General features: G+C 35.9%; 1 protein-coding gene across 12 annotated transcripts in view; it reads right to left on the bottom strand.

Moving 5' to 3' along the window:
* Positions 1–20,512, bottom strand: part of ZNF462 (zinc finger protein 462) — a 155,295-nt gene that overhangs the window by 106,221 nt on the left and 28,562 nt on the right. The window contains exon 1 of one of the 12 annotated variants that reach the window (XM_074197592.1): positions 1–20,512. This exon is cut by the window's left edge and continues 22,190 nt beyond it. The exons of the other annotated variants lie outside the window; for them this stretch is intronic. The gene's annotated coding sequence lies outside the window, so the exon portion shown is untranslated. 12 annotated transcript variants of the gene reach the window in all.

Genomic DNA, 20,512 nt, shown 5'->3' with positions numbered 1-20,512 from the left:
GAAACTAATTAAATTTTAAAACATTTATCTAACTCTGCCAGTTCTTCAAAAATAATACAAAATAATAATAATATTTTTTAATTCTAAAGAGAGAACAGGACTGTTTCAGGTTCACAATATTAGGCAGGAGGATTTTGAAGAATAGTATTATTAGTCCTTCAGTTATGATATGTATTAATCATGAAAGAGGAAAATACAGAGAAGCTCCTTCTTGCCTTATCATTAAGTATACTTTCTATGAAATTGTTAAACCAAATACTGCAGGTACCAATCCACCAAATACTAATGGAGAGACATTTCCAACACTTTACTTAATCAAGTGGAGATATTCACCCTGAGACAACAGTTTTCCATAAGACAGGAATCTCTTTCTACAAGAACTAAGACATTTTCATAGTGTCCTCTTGTCTTAAATTATTAAAAGTCTATTTTCTTAAGGTGTTAACTCCAGTTTCTCCTAAATTCTTAAGCAATCAATTCTGCTAATTGTCAGTGTGTTCAGCCCCAGAGAGCTGAAAAAGTACTTCAGCTAACCAGATCATGGTACTTGGATGACTCAACGAAAACAACATCTTCTACTCTGTACCAACAACTCTGACTTTTAAGAAAAACATCAGTCATGACCATCAATGAATGGTCTTTGAAGACAGTAAAACTGAAGACAGCATCAGTATCATTTCCCCACTTCCCATTCATGATTGTTTACTCTAGATCCAGTGAACTCCAGAACTGATAATTCCATACTTGCTGTTTTCATTTCTCTCTAAATGAGAAGTTCCCAGTGAGTTTCTCCATTGCCAACTGTCTATGGTCTTGTAAGATATAGTTTGTTAATGGGTGTTAAAATAATGCTTCTGAATGAATTGATCATCTATTATCTCTAGGTACATGCAAGTTGACAACCCAATTTTTTAAAAATGTTTACTAAGTACCATATTGGCTAGGTTCCAAAAACAAAAAAACAAAAAAAAACGGTCTTTAATGATCAATTGCTTATTGATATATAGAATTACATTATAATAGTCTCTAAATTTATTCTCAGACTCTAATAGGATAAGTATTTAGATTTGAGAAGATAAAGCTCAAGAGGCAAGTTATTATTGTTTATTATTTATAAAGAATTTTATTTTTCTCTTACTTGTTGCTTGTTCATACTATTGCTTTGAAGTAAACTTTCTATATAGAAAACAGAAGCTGATTTCTGAACAGAACTTGCCCAAAGTTGGCAGAAGAGCAGGAAACAAACATTCAGATTAACTCTACCTTCTTTCTGTGACATAAGGCTTCTTTTTATTGTGACTTTAATTATGGTTATGAGGGAGAGAACAAGGACAGCTGTCTTTTCTCTTTGAGGAAAAAGTAAAGGGGTGCAGGTTAAGAAATTCATTATTGGGGTGGCTAGGTGGTACAATGGATAGAGCACCTGCCCAGGAGTCAGGAGGTATCTGAGTTCAAATCTGGCCTCAGACACTTAATAATAATTACCTAGCTGTGTGGCCTTGGGCAAGCCACTTAACCCCCATTTGCCTTGCATAAAACCTTTTAAAAAATTCATTTTTAGTGAAAGTTTCATCCTTTCTATCTTTATGCAACCCTTTCATAGTCACTGAAAGTTACAAAAGAACACAAGATTCAATATAATGGGTCAGCAACAGTTCAACCAGTCCAGTTGTTGCCAATGACACTAACATTTTAAGAAAACATTAGGAGTTGCTAAGCCTCAAAATATTAGGGGACACACCCTCATTTTTCTTAATAAACTATTAAGTACCATAATCTATGAATTGATCCAAACCTTCCTTTCCTAGAATTCAGCTTTAAGCTAGTACCATTTAGGCTCCCACAGTTGATATTGCAGTAGTTTCAGAGTCAGGGAAAGTAATTCAAGACCTATCTCTGACACATTCTGACTATGTGACCCTGCAAATCATTTAACTTCTCAGGGCCCCAGGTTGCACTCCAAGACTGTAAATTGCAGAGCAGGTGCTGACCTTCGTTAGTAGAAGGAGTTGCCTCACCAGGAGTTCCCTAAAGAAAAGGAGCAAAGTTCAGGTATGAAAACAAAATTTTTTTTATAAAAATTCTGCCTGGGAATATTTCCTTTATTATTGTGAATCCTTAAATTATCTTAAGTATGACTAGGAGATAGACTTCATGATTAAAAAAGTGATCCCCCCCCAAACTTTTGGAACTTGTTATTTCTCATTATTACCATAACTATCCCAAGTTCCTTGAATGGAATTTCCATCTTTTTTACTTGATCTTGTTCTTGTTTCTGCCCTCTATGATTGACAGAAACAAAGGATCATAAATGTATATTATTCCAAGAGTCTCATAGATTGGGAGCTCAAAAGTGAATTGGAATCAATTGGAATAAGATTATTATGTTACTGGAAATATTTAATTAAATAAAAATATAATAAAACATAAATACTATTAATATGTAGTTTTCTAAGTTAATGTGTCTGCAGGCATCCCTCTATATGGTTTAGTGGACCCTGATTCTATTTGATTTTGACAGAATAGGTGTATTTCAATCTCCTTATTTTACAGATTAAAAAAATGAGGTTCTAATTCAAGAGCTACAAGACTTGTCCAAGGTACCACAGGCAAGTAAGCTCAAAACCAAGGTTTTGCCTATTGGTTTTAACATAGGTGAAATCAAAATTTAAACCTAAATCTTCAGATCACAAATTGATCACTCTTTCCACTGCAACATTGTTTTCCCCAAAAACCTCCCACTCCATCCTCCTCTCCACCCTTCTAGGCCAGCATCACTTAGAGATCCTGAACTGAAACTTGAAAGTCAATCTAGAAAAATAGGGAGTTGATGAGCCACCCTAAGACCAAGGCAAACTAGTCATAAGACTTAGCACAGTGTCTGGCATGTAGTAAGCACTTAATAAATAATATTAAATAGCACTTAATATGTGTCTGACATGTAGTAAGAATTTAATACTGACTGATTACTATGATTATAGAGTTTGTCTGGGGCAAAATTTGCTCTGTGATTGTTTAGGAAACATAAGGACAGATCAAGATAATGGGCACATTTCTGCATGTACAAAATGCACCTAGGAATATTATATTTAACCTTTGGAAAAATATCCTCCAAGTAAAGGAAATGGGAAGAGAATCTGAAGGACTGCTATATTAAAAATTTATCTCTCCAAGCAAATTTACAGAAAAAAGTACCCTGATGAGAACTTTGGGTTTGAAAGAAGGAACAGGTAGGTTATAAAAGATGCTTTTTACCCCACCCAGTTATCGAGTCAAATATTTATGAAGAACTCATTAAAAAAGAGCCCAGTCATTAGTGAAGAAAGTGCCAGTGAATGGCTCCACTGATATCCACACAATAGCATGTTAAGACAAAGGTACCGAAAATGTTGGGTGGAGATCCAGAGGCCAGTTGATGGAAAGACATGGACCTAAGTCTGTTTCATAGACTGGAGAAGCATAGATAAATTTGAATACAAATTCCTGGAGGGAGAACCCATAAAGATGAGAACCCAGACTCCTAGAAGATGCTATAATGAATATAAAATGAATAAGAAACTACCTGCCCTTTGGGAGCTCAATGTTTATTATAACACAGTCCTGAATTTGTAGTCAGAGAACCTGAGTTCAAATTCAGATTCTGAGACTACTTATTCATTAGAAAGTCACTGAATGTTTCTGCATCTCAAATTCCTTAAGCCTTAAAATGAAGGAGTTGCTAAGAATGACTACTGATAAATCTATGGTATTAATGGGATGATGATATATACAATAAATACAAAAATAAATTCATATGTGAAATAAAATTACTTAAATTTTATATGAAAATAAATTTCAATGTATAGTAGATCCTAAAACAAATTGTCCATGTTCCTTAAAGTTCATTTTTAATAGGGAGTTAATAAAGGAAGGAAGGAAGGAAGGAAGGAAGGAAGGAAAGAAGGAGGGAAGGATAGAGAAATGAAGGAATGGAAAAAGGAAGGAACTGAAGGAAGGGAAAAAAGTAAAAAGAAAAGAACTACTCAATCCTAACACAATGGAATCTGTGTAGTAGTTACACATATTTCTCTATCTACCTCATTTTTATTTTTTTGCCTGGGCTGAACTTTAGCTAAATTGATGCTAGAATGGCAAAAGACCTCAAAGTGGGCACTCAGGAAACCTTAAGTTGGATTCTTTCTCATACAGCTGTAATTATTAAAAGTCTATTAAAACAGCTGCTAATCATTTTCAGTTGGTCCATTAGTTATACTAGTGACCTTGAGCCACCACCAATTTCAAACCTTGTCTTCATGTCTTAATCAACACTCTCAGATGGAGAGGCCTTTCTCTTTTTTTAGCAGAAAAGTGCACACTAAAGAGAGACTGTTGATCATTCGGCTTCTTTACCATCAGGGAATTTATATAATGTGGAATTTAACCTGAAAAACCCCAATCTTCCTGAAAGGAAAAATCATTCCTCAGAGATTGTCTACTCTAAGGCAAGGTGAACACTGAACACATTTTTTATTTTTTCCTCCTTTCACAGAACAGAATGCAAGGATGGGTCTCATAGGACTATTTGGAAAGTGCTCATGAATGTGCTTAATCAACAATGGGAACACATCCAGAGAAAAAATGCCAGGAAAATATATCCTAAGCCATTTCAGATAAATCTGAGAAAACGTCACCTTCTCTCATTATAAAGGGTGTGGTGGGGGAAGAACTTGAAAAGTGATTTCATTTTCAGATGTGATTTATTAATGGGAATGAAGAAGATTTTGAGAGAGAACTCAACACCACAAAAACTTAAATGCCAAGAATAAAAGGAATGTCCTTTTCTAAGGCTTGGACCTGAAAATATTTTTTCTCTCTTATGACCATCTTAACTTCAAAAGCAGAAACAGAAATGTCAGTGTGCATGGAACTACTTGGCTGCTTAGTATGATTAACTCTTTTCCCCAAAGAAAGAGAGAAGACAGTCCATTGTGTTTCTACTTCAGCAACCCAGAAGAGGAAAGAAATTACATTTTTAATTCTATGGGTGCAAAATAAATTCTTAATGTCTGAAACTGGGTCCTTTCCCAATAGCACCTGTTGAAATCCTTCCCTTCAAGGTCTTGATTAGAGGACTTTACTTGGAGTACATATTAAATCTCAAGTTCCTTGAGTCCAGGGACTAACTGTCCATCAACTTTGTAATCCCTAGCTTCTAGCACAAGGCCTCAAAGAGGTCATTTAAAACACACTTATTGAATGTTTGAATTTGAAGTTTGGTTGAAGTTGGTTGGGACCACTATTGCTAAAGCTTTTTCCATGTACACTATATACAGTTTATGTGTACATAATGGTGTCCATTTGAACATGAAGATCTGGAGGTCAGGGACTGGTGTTTTTCCTTTCTTAGTGTCCCTAGAGTGTGGTATAGTGCTTAACTTATATATGTATATACTTAAAAAAAATACTTGTGACTTAATTGATGAGAAATCAAGTCCATCACCCATATCTAACAGATAAGGAAACTGAGGCCCAGAGAGATTAAATTATTTATCCAACATCACACATACTATAAATGGCACAACCAGAACCTGAATTAAGGTCTTCTGACTTGAAAATAAACAACTCTTTAGTTGTACTACAAACTAAAATCTCCCAAGAATGAATGAATGACTATTATCCTTGAATCACATGAAATTACTGTACAGGCATATCTTAAAATTGAGGAAGACATAAAACTAGTAATGATCCAGTGGCTCCACTGACAAAAAGCAGAGAATTCATGGCTTGCATGCTAGGGAAATAAACTGAAATATGATTTGAAAGTTACAGTCCTTTCCTCTCATTTACTTCACTGCTTAATTATCATTTATTTCTGTAAACTATTTACTTTTTTTTTTAAGGTTTTTGCAAGGCAAACAGGGTTTAAGTGGCTTGCCCAAGGCCACACAGCTAGGTAATTATTAAGTGTCTGAGGCCAGGTAGTCCTGACTCCAGGGCCGGTGCTCTATCCACTTCACCATCTAGCCACCCCTAAACTATTTACTTTTAATCTTTTTCCTAAATAACCTGCCAATCAAGACAGGTTCATCAACATGCTATCCACTCAGTAATTAATTTTCAGCTATCTACTAAATTGTACAGAATTGGTAGGACAACTGACACCAACAAAATTATGGATCCTTGAAGTCAATAACTCAAACTATGTTTATTTTCCTACTAGGTAGTCATCCTTTCCAAGTCCTCTTCTTTCAGGGTCTAGTTGAGTCTCTTTTTTAATTCCTCCTTCCTGCATGTCTCTCCTTCCCACTGCCACTCAAGTTGGGTTGTAATATCCAACATTTCTTATTAATTTTTTCCCTAATAAAAGTATATGTAGCCTTTACTCAATAAAAATAGGTACTATAGAAATATGACCAGATTTCAAAATTGCCCCTTATAATTACTTTCTTCAAGAATACAGGTAAGAGACCTTTGGAGATAACTAGTATTCCCTCTTTGTTCTTCATTTTCAGGCAAATTTGCTGGCCAGAATATTTATTCTTGGATTCACTGATTACTGAACATTATCACCTGAAATAGAATGAATTTGAAAGTCACACTGTGGTAGAATGTAAATGGTGTCTGTTATAGAGGACAAACACAGGGAAGAACTTCTACATTTCTACACCAAGGCTTTTGTGTTCTGACCTGAGCAAGTCTGGCTGCCCTGAGAAGTTCACCAACACCCTAAGGCTACTACATATCAGAGTTGAGTGGATCATAGTGGGTGGTTACCTGCCTCACCCGCCTCACCTCACCTGTGTCCCAACGTTACCAGAATAAAACAGGATTACAGAGCAGATCAAACATGTAGCCATAGTTACCTATAAACAAGAGGGCTGGAAGCTGTACTAAAATATCATTCTGGACATCTGGTAGACTCTTACAAACATAAAGAACACAGAAACCGAACAAGCAGAGACCAACTGAGCTTCACAGCTTTGAAAGCTGAACTCCTCTCACCTCTCCCTCTAACCAACCCCTCCCCCCCAAAAAATTTGCAAATGACTGTTAATGAACAATAAATTCGAAGAAGATAATACCCAGGGAAGCTTTGGGGATAGTCTAAATTGTTCACTGGTGATGAAGACTTGGAATCTTTGATCATCACTGACTCCATGAATAAGAGGTTCTCTAATGTTCAAACAATCAACAAAAAAAATATAAAAACCTGGTCTAAATCATCTTCATATTGTCTTGGGGGAGGTGGCAGAGTATCTGATTTAAATGTGACCTCAAGCTCGAGGTGAAACAGGAGGCCTACAAATCAGAGATCACCTATGATTTCCTAAATGGCCACCAGACATGGACCCACTACATATTTCACATCTGGTTTTCTTCAACAAAACAACATACAACCCAGCTCTGTTAAACAATCCGCGGCTTGTCACTACTCAGCAGGTTATTTAATAGTCATCTAATCTCATCAATATTCCTTTTTGCTTGGAATGTATGGAAATCATGTACAACACTAGAAGAAATTGAATGAACATATAATCCAACTCTGTTAAACAATCCACTGGATGTCTCTTATTCAACAGATTATTTAAAAGAGTCATCTAATCTCATGTATAACAATTGTGGATCTACCACATTTGGACTCTTTAATCTGTGTCACCAACAAACCCACAACATTATAGAATGAAGACTCCAAATACCCCACTCCCCCCATTTTGCAGGAAGACTTACCCCAAATCATACAAAGTAGTGTTGTCAAACTAGGAAAGAAATTTTGTTATCCTAATGTTCTAGAATATATTAGGTGATGCCCAAACAACTTGTTGGTAAATTGGAAGTAAAACATTTAGAGATGGAACCAGATCCAGGGCAGTGGCTTCAAATTCAAACAGTAAGAAATCAGGGCTACATGTTGACTTAGAAAACCACAAATTAACATTATTTATATTTAACCACACTTTTTTTATTTATTTTGTTAAACATTTTCCAATTACATTTTAATTGTTCCCAGACACTCTTTGGCCTTCAGCTTTACATCTCTGGTGCATGAAGGCTTTTGAAATTAGAGTTAGGAGGATCTGAGTTCAAGTGTCACCTCAGATATTATACAAACTAAGTGACCTTGGGTAAGTGATAATCTTTCTGTGCATGAGTCTGCTCATTTATAAAATTGGGGGTGGGTGACTAGGATTGCACTTGAAGGCCTCTAAGACCTCTTATAGCTCTAAACTTATGATCATAATTAAAGTAGGGAAGGGAAGAAGGAATATTTTACTTATGCTCTGAAATCAGTTTTGAATAATGAGTTTCAGCTCTACTTCACTGAGAAGCAAAGTGTTGGTCCTCACTATAACAACTTGCCTTTTTCTAGTCTTGCAGGATGTCGGTTATGTCTATGGCCATTCTTGTATGTAAGTCAACAATGATAATCAAACTCATCATGTCTGGGACTCTCCCCCCAACCCCCCCCCCCAGCCTTTATTTAGTCATTATAATTCTTCATAGACTAAGCTATACCATGATTCTCAGTCATGCACCACTGGGAGAATCTTGGTGGTAAAAAGATAGGCTTTTGTGCAGCCATCCATCAGTTTGGGATCATTGAAAGCACTAAGCAATTTCCTCAAACACAATCCTCTTGTAATTCAATCCCCGACCCAGCTCTCTGACCATCTGCAATTCATGGGCAGGACAAAGATAATGAATAAACTAGGCTGATCAACTGCCCATCTAGCTGCAGGTCATCATTTGGACAGTAGGCATTTTTATTCACTTTGTTTTCCAAAGTGGATGGGTAAACTGATTTCTTTCACACCACTGATGGTTTCACCTAAGTAGCTTTGCCATTTTCCCAAAACTCAAATAAAATCCAATATCATTAATATTCAGCAAATTTTGGAGCACAGATCATCAACAAAATGGAATATTCCATTTTGTTTGGAATGTATGGAAATCATGTAAAACACTGGACGACACACTGAGTGAACATACAACCCAGCTCTGTTAAACAATCCACTGCTTTTCACTACTCGACGGATTATTTAATAGTCATCTAATCTCATCAATATTCCTTTTTTTTTGTTTGGAATGTATGGAAATCAAGTACAACACTAGAAGAAATGGAGTGAACATACAATCCAGCTCTGTTAAACAATCCACTGGATGTCTCTACTCAACAGATTAAAAGAGTCATCTAATCTCGTGTATAACAATTGTGGCTCTACCACATTTGGACTCTGAACACCTGCTGTACTCTGTTTTATACAAGGAAAGACATTTAAATATTTTGTAAATTTAATTCTTAAATGGATCCTGTGTGCAGAACAGTGTGTTTGGTATGGGAGTGGAAGGAGAAACAAAAGAAGCTAAAACAATTTACAATCCAGTGGGGATCCAGGAAGAAAACAGGAATAGTAATGGTATCATAAGGTAATTCACAGATGAAGATCATACCTTCTCTGCAACTAACAGTCTCAAAGAGTTGCCTAGGCCTCTGAGGAGGTTAAGTGACTTGTTCAGGATCACCTACAGCATGTGTTAGAGAGGAAAGACTTGAACTCAGCTCTCTCTATCCTCTAGACAGGCTCTCTCCCCAGACACCACACTGCAATGGCTGTATATGTGATCTAGGTTGTGGGGGGGTGGAGAGGAGGGAGAATATGACAGAAATAAACAGGGCACAAAAAAGATGGCAAAAGCATCAGAAAGGTACCAGCTAAGAGCAGTGTGACATTTAGGAAGGAAATTTCACTTCCCTAAAAACCCTCAAATGCTTTAGAGGTCTAAATCTATGTGTGCTCCCCCCATTTGGAGAAAAGTGGCTGGATCTGACATAAGGATAGTTACACTAGAAAGGATTCTCTTAAAGAAATTCAAAAACTAAATTGTAATATGACCTCAAAAAAGGGATATATATTTTTTTAAAGAATAGAAAAGATCATAGATTGGTTTCTGTATTTGTTATTCCATTCTCAAAAAAAGGTTGCAAAGATATCATCAACTTCTGCTGGAAAGGGAAATGTCACTGCTCCAATATCTTGGCCAGGAATACCCCCCAAAGACTGAACAAAAAGGGTTATTTACATATATGTGTATATACATACATTTGTATATCCATGGGTGCAAATGTATACATGTGCACATGCATATATCATACACATATAGATTTACTCATCTAACTACATATGTAGATATATATATGAGTGTAGATGTATCAATATATATCATTTAAGGTTATCAATATATATCATTTTAAAGTTTGCAAAGTGCTTTATGTTAACTCATTTGTTATATATGTTATATAACATATGCAAAGTGTCATACGTTAACTCATTGGACTTTTAAAAAAACAGCAAGATGAGGTAGACTCCATTATTATCCTTTTACAATTAAGGAAACTGAGGTGTGGTTGAGTGATTTGCCTAGGGTCACACAAAATATTAAAAAGGATTCAGGTCTTCCAGACTACAAGTCCAGCACTGTCCCTCCTACCTCTCTAGAGGTTCCAGAATTGGGACTTCAGGGTTTGTCCGTCTGGGTTTGACCACCAGAATTAGGTCAAAGTTACTTGAGGAAGAAGCATCCACAACGTGGATGAAAACACTTAAAGCTTTAAATATAACTTGCATGCAACCAGAGTATCTGTGTCGGACCAGCATCTTTCCAATCCCACAACTGACCTTTAGATCACTGAGAATACGGAATAGCTAAATTCAATGGTTTCCTTGGTTGGGACCAGTTCTCCAAGGCAAGGTGTTGCTATTGTTCAGGTGTTTCCTTCCAGTCCTACTCTTTGCCTTCTTGACAAAGATCCGGACGGTGGTTTACCATCCCCTTCTCCAGCTCATTTTATAGATGAGAAAACTGAGGCAAACAGCGGCGAGAGACTCACCCCGGGTCCCACCGCTAGCCAGACTCTGAAACCCGACTTAACTGGGGAAGACTGAGTCACCCGGACTCCAGACCCGTGCTGGCCAGGCCAAGGAGCCAAGCAGCCAAGGAGCTGTCCTGGCCGGGCCCGGTTGCTGCCCTCGGTCTGCCTGTGGGTCAGCTGCAGCTCGCCAATCAGCGTGCAGCAAGGAGAGTCTGTCAGGACGGGTCTCCTTCACCGGGCTCCCACGTACAGGAAGCAATTAGCATCACCAGAGGCTTTCCAGTGCTAGGGGCGGGGAAGCGGCGGCCCGGCCGCTCCAGCCGCCTCATAGTATTCTTCGAGCAAAAGGATGGGGAAAGTTTTACGAGCCGAGTGGGGAGGCGGCGATCGCTCGGCCTCACTTTTAAAAAAGGGTGGGGAAGGGTGTGATCGCCAAGTAGTGGAAGTACGAACTTCCAGTTAGGAGCCCCATTAGGCCAACCTTTTGCAAAACCAGGTGTGTGCAATTGCTTATTAAAGTTCTCACCCTGGGGCGAGTGACAGGAATCATCTGTCCTGGTAGACAGGCGCTATGACCCTAAGGCATGCCGAAGCACATCCGGAATATTTTAAGCATGCCACGGAGAATGCTTAAAAAAAAAAAGGGAAGGAGAATCTTTTTTGCTCTAAACCACAGACTGGAAGGAAAAGGAATTGGGGTTAGTTGGAGCCTTTGTTTTTGGAAGACGGGGCTATAATTTCCATACCAAAAAGGGAGCAAAGTGAGATTGAGTTTCTAGGAAGAGGTGGGGGGAAGGGAGGAGGGCCCTCCAGAGATGAGCAGTTTTCAGGGGTGGCCCTTTCACCTGGGAGCAAAACTCCTCTCTGGGCTTTTTGACCTGCTTCCTAAGAGAGGAGAAACAAACACCCAGACTCTCTTATAATAATCTTATAATAATCTGGGGCCGTTTGTACCTGGTGGTCTGAACTAGTTAGCCCTGTGTCTAGTAATGGGATGCCGGTGACAGTGGAGAAGTCTTTTGGCTGTTGATGGGGCAGAAAATAATGAGAGCCCTAATTGTGTTTTTCCTAAGTTCAACTAAGAGAAGATAAACTGTTGATTGAGCATAAGAAAAAAAATAATAGCTGACATTTAAATAGCACTTTAACGTTTGTAAAATGTATTAACGTTATGTCATCTGCTCCTCCCAACAATCCCTGAGGCATGTGCTATTATTACCTTTATTTTACAGATGAGGAAACTAAGGCACAATAAATCTGATCAAGGTCACATGGCTAGTTCGTTGCTGGGGCAGAATTTGAACACCAAATCCTCTTGATACTTTTAAGTCCAATGCTCTATCCTGCTAATCAGTGAATTGCTCTGCCAGTGAAACATTATTCCATTATATCACATGCATACACACTTTTAGAACAGTGTGTTGTGTGTATCTATGTGGCAAAATGCCTCAAGGTTCAAGAAGTATGGGGGGGGGAAAGGGGCAGGAAGGGGTTCCCAATGGTAGGTTGCATTGACTATGAGGTGGAAGCTACTATGAACACCTGGGTTCAGATTTTCTGAAGCTAGAAGGGTCATTTAATTTCACTAGGCTTCAATTTACTCATCTACAAAATAAAGGATTGGATTAGACCAGATGGACTCAGAAGTCCCTTGGGCAGTCAAGAGAAAATAATAAATCTATGATTCTAAAAACCACTAGATTTGGAGATGATCTTTGCTCTCTTACCCTTCTGACTCAGGCTCTGGTACTTACTACTTGTGTGATCTTAAGCAAATCACTAAAGCTCAGCAATATTATTTGTAAATTGAGGAAACTGGATCAGGTGACCTCCAAGGTCCCTTGCAGCTATAAAATCCTATTAAGCCATCTATGTACTATCGAATCTTCCATTATTAAAGGCAACTTGGGTCCCAAGAGGAAGCTGTTCCATAGCCAATAATTTTCAAAGCAGAAATCACATAAGCAAAAACTAAAGAGAACCATATTCAACCATTCAGCAAAGAAACATTAATTGAATTATTGAATGTTACAGAAAGAAGCATGAATTGGTGTTCTTAACACTAATTACTGAAATTTAACCATAAAAAGTACAACATAGAGATTCACTGAATCATTCAACAAATATCTATGTGTAAGATGAGGCGATTAGGTGGCACAGTTGGTAAAGGACTGGGTCTGAAATTAGGAAGAACTGAGTTTCAATCCTGTCTCAGACACTAACTGTGTGATTCTAGGCAAGTCTTAACCCCATTTGCCTCAGTTTCCTCAACTGTAAAATGAGCTGTCAAAGGAAATGGCTAAAACCACTCCACCAACTTTGCTGGGGAAAATTCCAAATGGGGTTTAAAAACAACTTAACAAACAAGGTGTAAGACGCTGCAGTGAAGTGTAAGTGGAAAACCAAAATATAGTTTTGGATCTTATAAAGCTTCTATGCTGACAAAGGTATTAGGTGAGCTATATAATAAACCCCTATTATAAAACTCCTTTCTATGCTATGATAAGGATACAATTATGTTTTATATCTCTCATGTATACTGAAATGAACAGTACATTTCCTTTTCAACACTTCAGTGGCTCTGGGATCTCATTGCTGAAGAAAGTCTTCACTGGATGCATATTATAACCTGTTCTTTCTCATCTTGGGTAGCCCTTGCCCATATCTTCTAGGCAATCTTTTACACTGGGCAAACTCTAGACTCTCTTCTAGATTTCAACATTACATGGTTACTACAGTAGCGTGCTCTCCATGGCAATAGCTCATTTTTTTTTGTTACAGGACTGTCTCATATTTTTCCCCCCTTTTGACCACTGAATTGGATCAGAGCTAGAGCTAGCAGAGACCACAGAGGTCATCAAATCCAACCTCTTCATTTTACCATTGGCCAAACTGACTTGTCAGTTTGTCAAGGAAAACTGATTTCTCTAGTATCATAGGTGATGTCCAAAGTAGAATCAGAACATATCTCTTTGATGATACTTGACTCTTCTTTCCAAATACCATTCTGTTCCTCTACAGGTGACTCAATTCAGTGATAAAACATCATCAGAAGAATAAGGTGCCAAAAGGAAAAGTTTTTGTGAAAGAATGTTTTGGGATAATTGAAACTTTCCCCAAAGCAATCCATCTTCTTTCTCTATTCATCTTTAAAATTTAATCTTCATTACATATACATATATGTATATACCTGATGGATTAGCCCATTGAATTGTCCACCTAACTGCATATCAATTAAGATAGATGTTCTCATTAACTAGGGAAAAAAAAAACCTCTTGATCTGCAGTAGCCACATTACACAAGGGATTTGTTTCCTTCTTAAGAAAATTGAGAGGTGAAGCCAAGATGGTAGAGAAAAGCCAAGAAATTGCCTGTGCTCTCCCCAGTTTCCCTCGGAAACAACATTAAATCAAACCTGTAATTAGATTCTGTACCTAAAGAACCTATAAAAAGATGGAATGAAGCAATTTACCAGCTTAAGATAGCTTAGAAGGACTTCAGCAAAGGTCTGCCTCACAGGTAAAAAGGAAGAAGAGTCCAATGTGGACAGTGTTGGGGCAAGAAGGAGATTCTTAGACACAGCCTGGATTAGCAAATGAGGACCCCCAGGGTCTGGTTCAAGCAGGCTTGTGGCACAATAATCAGCTGAGAAGAATCCATCTTTAGTGAAGAAGGCAAATTGTCAGCGTGGGTACCCCCAGCACAACAGGACGGCACTGTGGCAAGCTTGCCAGTACCCAAGGATCAGATCCCTGGCCTCCAGAACAAGAACTGTGCCCTTCAACTTTTAAAGTCATAAAATAGGCTAAGAAATAAATAGAGATCCCCGATTACACAAAAGTAGTATCGTGACAAGGGCGATCAACATAAACTCAGAAGAAGACAACAATGTCAACATGCCTATATGCAAAATGCATTGGTCTCAAGACAAAAAGTCTTTTTTGGAAAACCTGAAAAAGAATTTAAAAATCAAATATGAAAGGTATAAGAAATTGGAAAAGAAATGAGAGTCATGTAAGACAGAATCAACAGCTTGACTGAAAAGAACAATTTCTTTAAAAATACAATTGAACTGAAGAAAACAGTCCCTTTAAAAGTTAAACTGGCCAAATAGAAAAGGAGATACAAAATAATTTTTTTTAAAAAAATCAAAATTTGCCAAGTAGAAGCTCTGCAACATCAAGAATCAAAGAATGAAAAAAAATTAGAACAAAAAGTAAAAGACCCCATTAGAAAAACGAATGTCCTTGAAAACATATCCAGAAGAGATAATTTAAGAATTATTGGACCTCCTGAAAGCCTAGATCTTCCTCTTTCAAATAACTATCAAAGAAAACTGCCCTGATATCCTAAAACCAGAGGTTAAATAGTAATTGAAAGACTCCACTGATCACCTCTAAAGAATATTTTAGCCAAATTTCAGAAGTTACAGGTCAAGAAGAAAATGCTGAAAGTAGCCAGAAGGAAACAATTCAAATATCAAGGTGGCTTACACAGGACTCAGCACTTTAACATTAAAGGATTCAAGGACTTGAAATATGCTATTCGGAGGACAAAGGAGCTAGGATTGCAACAAGAATCAACTATCATCAAAACTGAGCACTGTCTTTCAAGGGAAAATATGCATATTCAATGAAAGAAGGAACGTTCAAACTTTTCTGATGAAAAGACCAGAGTTGAACAAAAAAATTCAATCTTCAAATACAAGACTCAAGAGAAATATAAAAAGGCAAATAGAAAAAAAAACAAAAACATTATTAAATAAGGTTAAACTAATTTCTACAAGGGAAAATCATATTTGTAACTCTTCAGAACTTTTGTCTCTATTGAGGCAGTTAGAAGGAGTATTCATAGGCAGAGGGTGTAGATGTTTAGATACGTCTATCACATAAATATATAATTTGAAAAAATTAAGGGGTGAAAAAAAAAGGATTGTAAAGAGAGAAGGGGAAAGAAGAGGTAAAATAAAGTGAATTATATGACATGAAGAGGTACAAAAGATTTGTTATACAATAGAGGGAAAGAATGCAGGACAAGCATTGTTTGAACTTGCTTTCATCAGATTTGGTTCAAAGAGGGAATAACGTTCTAACTCAGATGGATATAGAAATTTATCTTACCCTATATAAATGTAGGAGGGGAAAAATAAAGGAGAGGGAAGAGGGCTGATACAAAGGAGGGAAAATTGAGGGAGGTGGTGAAGAAGAATAGGGTGAAAGGAGAGGAAAAGTATATATAGGGGAAAATAGGATGGAGGGAAATATATGACAAATAATCATAATTATGAATGTGAATGGTTTGAATTCTCCCATAAAATGGAACCAAATAGCAGAATGGATTAAAAAAACCAGAATCCTACTACTACTGTTTGAAGAAATACATTTGAAACAGAGAGATACACACACTTCAGGTAAAAGGCCGGAGCAGAATATCATTATGCTTCAAGTGAAATAAAAAAAAAGCAGGGGTAGCAATTCTTATCTCAGATAAAGCAAAAGCAAAAATAGATCTAATTAAAAGAGAAAGAATGAAACTATTATCTTGCTAAAATATACCATAGACAATGAAGTAATATCAATACTAAACACAGATGCAATTAGTAATATAGCATTCAAATTCTTAGAGGAGCAATTAAGTGAGCTATAGGAAGAAATAGACAGCAAAACTATACTAGTGGGGGACCTTAACCTCCCCCCTCTCAGAACTAGATAAATCTTACTGCAAAATACCCAAGAAAGAAGTTAAGGAGGTAAATAGAATTTTAGAAGAGTTAAAATGATAGACCTTTAGAGAAAACTGATTTAAAATGAAAAGAAATACATCTTTTTCTCAATGATGCAGGGTACCTACATAAAAACTGATCATGAATTAGAACACAAAAATCTCCCAATCTAATGTAGAAAGGCAGAAATATTCAATGCATCCTTTTCAGATCATGATACAATAAAAATTATGCAATAAAGGACCATGAAAAGATAGATTAAAATAAATTGAAAACTAAATTTTATCATCTACAGAATGAGTGGGTCAAACAAGTCTTAGAAAAGTCAATAATTTCATCAAAGAAAATGACCATGAGACAACATGACAAAATTTATAGGCTAAGTCAAAGGGTAGTTAAGAGGAAACTGTGTATTTCTAAATGCTTACTTGAATAAAATTGAAACAGAAGAGATCAGTGAACTGAGCATGCAATGAAAAAAGCTAGAAAAAAGAACAAATTTAAAATCCCCAATGAAATCCCAAATTAGAAATTATGAAAATAAATGGAGACATTAATAAAATTGAAAGTAATAAAACTAAGAACTAATAAATAAAACTAAAAATGGTTTTATGGGGAAAAAACTCAATGAAATAGATAAGCCTTTGGTTAATTTGATTTAAAAAAAAAAGAAAGAAAAAACAAATTATCAGTATCCAAAATGAAAAGGGTAAATTCACCGCCAATGAATATGAAATTAAATTAATAATTAAGAGCTATTTTTGCCCAACTTTATGCCAATAAATGTGACAAACATGAGTTTAGAAAAAGAAATTCAATAAACTATCAAGGATTTTTTTTTTTTTTTTTTAGTATTTTACAAGGCAGTTGGGTTAACTGATTTGCCTAAGGTCACACAGCTAGGTAATTGTGGCTGAGACAGCATTTGAACTCAGGTCCTCCTGACTCCAGGGTCGGTGCTCTATCCACCGCGCCACCTTGCTGCCCCTATCGAGGAATTCTTTAAGGAAAAAATCTCTAGGGTGAGATAAATTTAATTAATTCCAATACTGCATAAAATATTTAGAAAAATAGGTGGATTTCTACCAAATTCCTTTAGGACACAAATATGGTGCTGATACCTAAACCATGAAGATCTACAACAGAAAAAGAAAATTATAGCTCAATTTAACCTAATGAATAATGATGTAAAATTTTCAACAAAATATTAGCAAAGAGATTATAGTAATTTGTCATGAAGATAATAAGTGGGATTGATGCCATGAATACAGAGATAGTTCAATATTAGGAAAACTATCAGTATAACTGACTATATCAATAACAAAGCTAACAGATATTTTATGATTATCTCGATAGATTGAGAAAAAGATTTTGACAAAATACAACTCCCATTCCTATTAAAAACTCTAGAAAGCACAGAAATAAATGGAGTTTTCCTTAAAATGATAAATAGTGTCTATCTAAAATGATCAGCAAGTGCTATATGTAATGAGAATAAACTAGAAACCTTCCCAATAAGATCAGGGGTGAAACAAGATTGACTATTATTTATTTAATACATTTAAATTATTTAATTTAATTATTTATTATCATTATTTAATATTGTACTAGAAATGCTAGCTTTAACAATAAAGAAAAAATTGAAGAAATTAGAATAGAGAATGAGGAAACAAAACTACCACTCTTTATAAATAATTTCAAAGAATCAACGAAAAATCTAGTTGAAATGAACAAATTAATAAACTTTAGCAAAGTTTCAAGATAAAAAATAAACCCAACTAAATTATCAACATTTCTATGAACAAAGCCCAGCAGCAAGAGATAGAAAGAGAAATTTCCTTTAAAATAACTGTAGACATTATAAAATATTTGAAAGTCTACCTGCCAAGACATTTTCACACAAATACAGACCTAAATAACTGGAAAAATAATCAGTCATGGGGAGGCTGAGCTAATATAATAAAAATGACAATTCTACCTCAATTAATTTACTTATTTAGTGCCACACCAATCAAATTACTAAAAAAAAGTTATTTTACAGAACTAGAAAAAAATAAAGAATTCATCTAGAAGACCAAAAGGTCAAGAATATCAAGGAAATCAATGGAAAAAAATGCAAAAGGTGGTCTAGTAATACCTACATTACAGAGCAGCAGTCATCAAAAGTATTTGGTATTAGTTAAGAAATAGTGCGGTAGTTAAGTGAAATAATGTATCAGTGGAACACACACATCTCAGTAGTAAAATGATTATAGTGATCTACAGTTTGATAAACCCAAAGACTTCAACTCTATTTGACAAAAACTTCTAGGGAAAACTGGAAAATAACATAGCGGAAATTAAGAACAACCTCTCATATCATAATCCAAATATAGAAGAACATCTCATACTATAACCAAGGTAAAATCACAATGGGTATTAGACATAAAGGGTAATTCCATAACTGAATTAGGAGAGCAAGGAATAATTAATGACTAAACAAGAGACAGAGAACTTTATGAAATGTAAAATGAATAATTTTGATTACATCAAATTAAAAAGATTTTGTACAAGAAAGAAAAAAGCTGGGAACCAATTTTTACAGCCAGTATTTCTGATAAAGATCTATTTTCTCAAATAATATAAAGAACTGAGTCAAATTTATAAGAATACAAATCATTTCCCAATTGATACATGGTCAAAGGATAAGAACTGGTGGTTTTCAGAAGAAGCAATTAAAGTTATCTAAAGTCATATGAAAAAATGCACAGAATCCCTATTGATTAGAGAAATGCAAATAAAAACAAGTCTGAAGTACCACCTCATTGTCAGATAGGCTAATATGACAGAAAAGTTAAATGATAAATGTTGAAGAAGATATGGGAAAAAAGCATTGGTGGTGGAATTGTGAACTGATCTAAACATTCTAGAGAGTAATTTGGAACTAGATCCAAAGGGCTATAAAATTGTGCATGCCCTTTAATCCAACAATTCCAAAGAGATCATAAAAAAAGGAACAGGACAATGTGTACAAAAAATTTATAGCAGATCTTTTTATGGTAGCAATGAATTGAAAATTGAGGGGATGCCCATCAAATGGGGGATGGCTAAGCAAGTTGTGGTATACTATTGGGCTATAAGAAATGATGAACAGGCATTTTTCAGAAAAACCTGGAAAGATTTACATAAACTGATGCTGAGTGAAGTAAACAGAACCAAGAAAACAACAACATTGTGGGAATGATCAACTATGATCGACTTAGTTCTTCTCAACAATACAATGATTCAAGACAATTCCTAAAGATGGAAAATGTTCCCCACATCTAGAGAAAGAATTATGGAGTTTGAATGCAAATTGAAGCATACTATTTTCACTTTTTTGTTATTTGGTATTTTTTTCCTTGTGGTGTTTCCCTTTCATTCTGATTCTTCTTTCATACCATGTCTAATGTGGAAAAATATTTAAAATGATTGTACATGTATAAGCTATATCAGATGTCTTGCTGTCTTAGGGAAGGGAGATGGAAAAAAGAAAAATTTGGTACTCATAATCTCATAAAAATGAGCATTAAAAACTATCATTGGAAAAAATAAAATACTATTAAATGGGGGAAAAGAAAATTAAAGTGTCACTTAAGAACTATGTAGAAGAAAAGTCTGTAAAAATCATGAAAACATTCTCAATTCAATTCAATCCAATCCAAATACTTATTGAACACCTATAATTTATATGAGAGTGTGCTAGGCTTTCTCTAGTGAAAGGGCTCTTCCAAGCACCCTTCTGAAAGTGAAATTATTTAAGTGGCATTTTCAGTCTCCTGCCTTGGGTCCTCTTGTTTGTCTAAATAAACACAAGCACAAGCAACCTCTGCCAGGAGGAAGTTCTATTAAATATTGGGTTAGATAAGACCTGGGTAGAATCTGAATCAATGACTTCTGTCTAGAGATATCCCCCCCCCCC

Source organism: Macrotis lagotis, chromosome 8, assembly GCF_037893015.1.
Source record: "Macrotis lagotis isolate mMagLag1 chromosome 8, bilby.v1.9.chrom.fasta, whole genome shotgun sequence".
Taxonomy (NCBI): domain Eukaryota; kingdom Metazoa; phylum Chordata; class Mammalia; order Peramelemorphia; family Peramelidae; genus Macrotis; species Macrotis lagotis.
The sequence above is the reverse complement of the archived record's forward strand: the minus strand, read 5'-3'. Positions and strand labels throughout refer to the sequence as shown.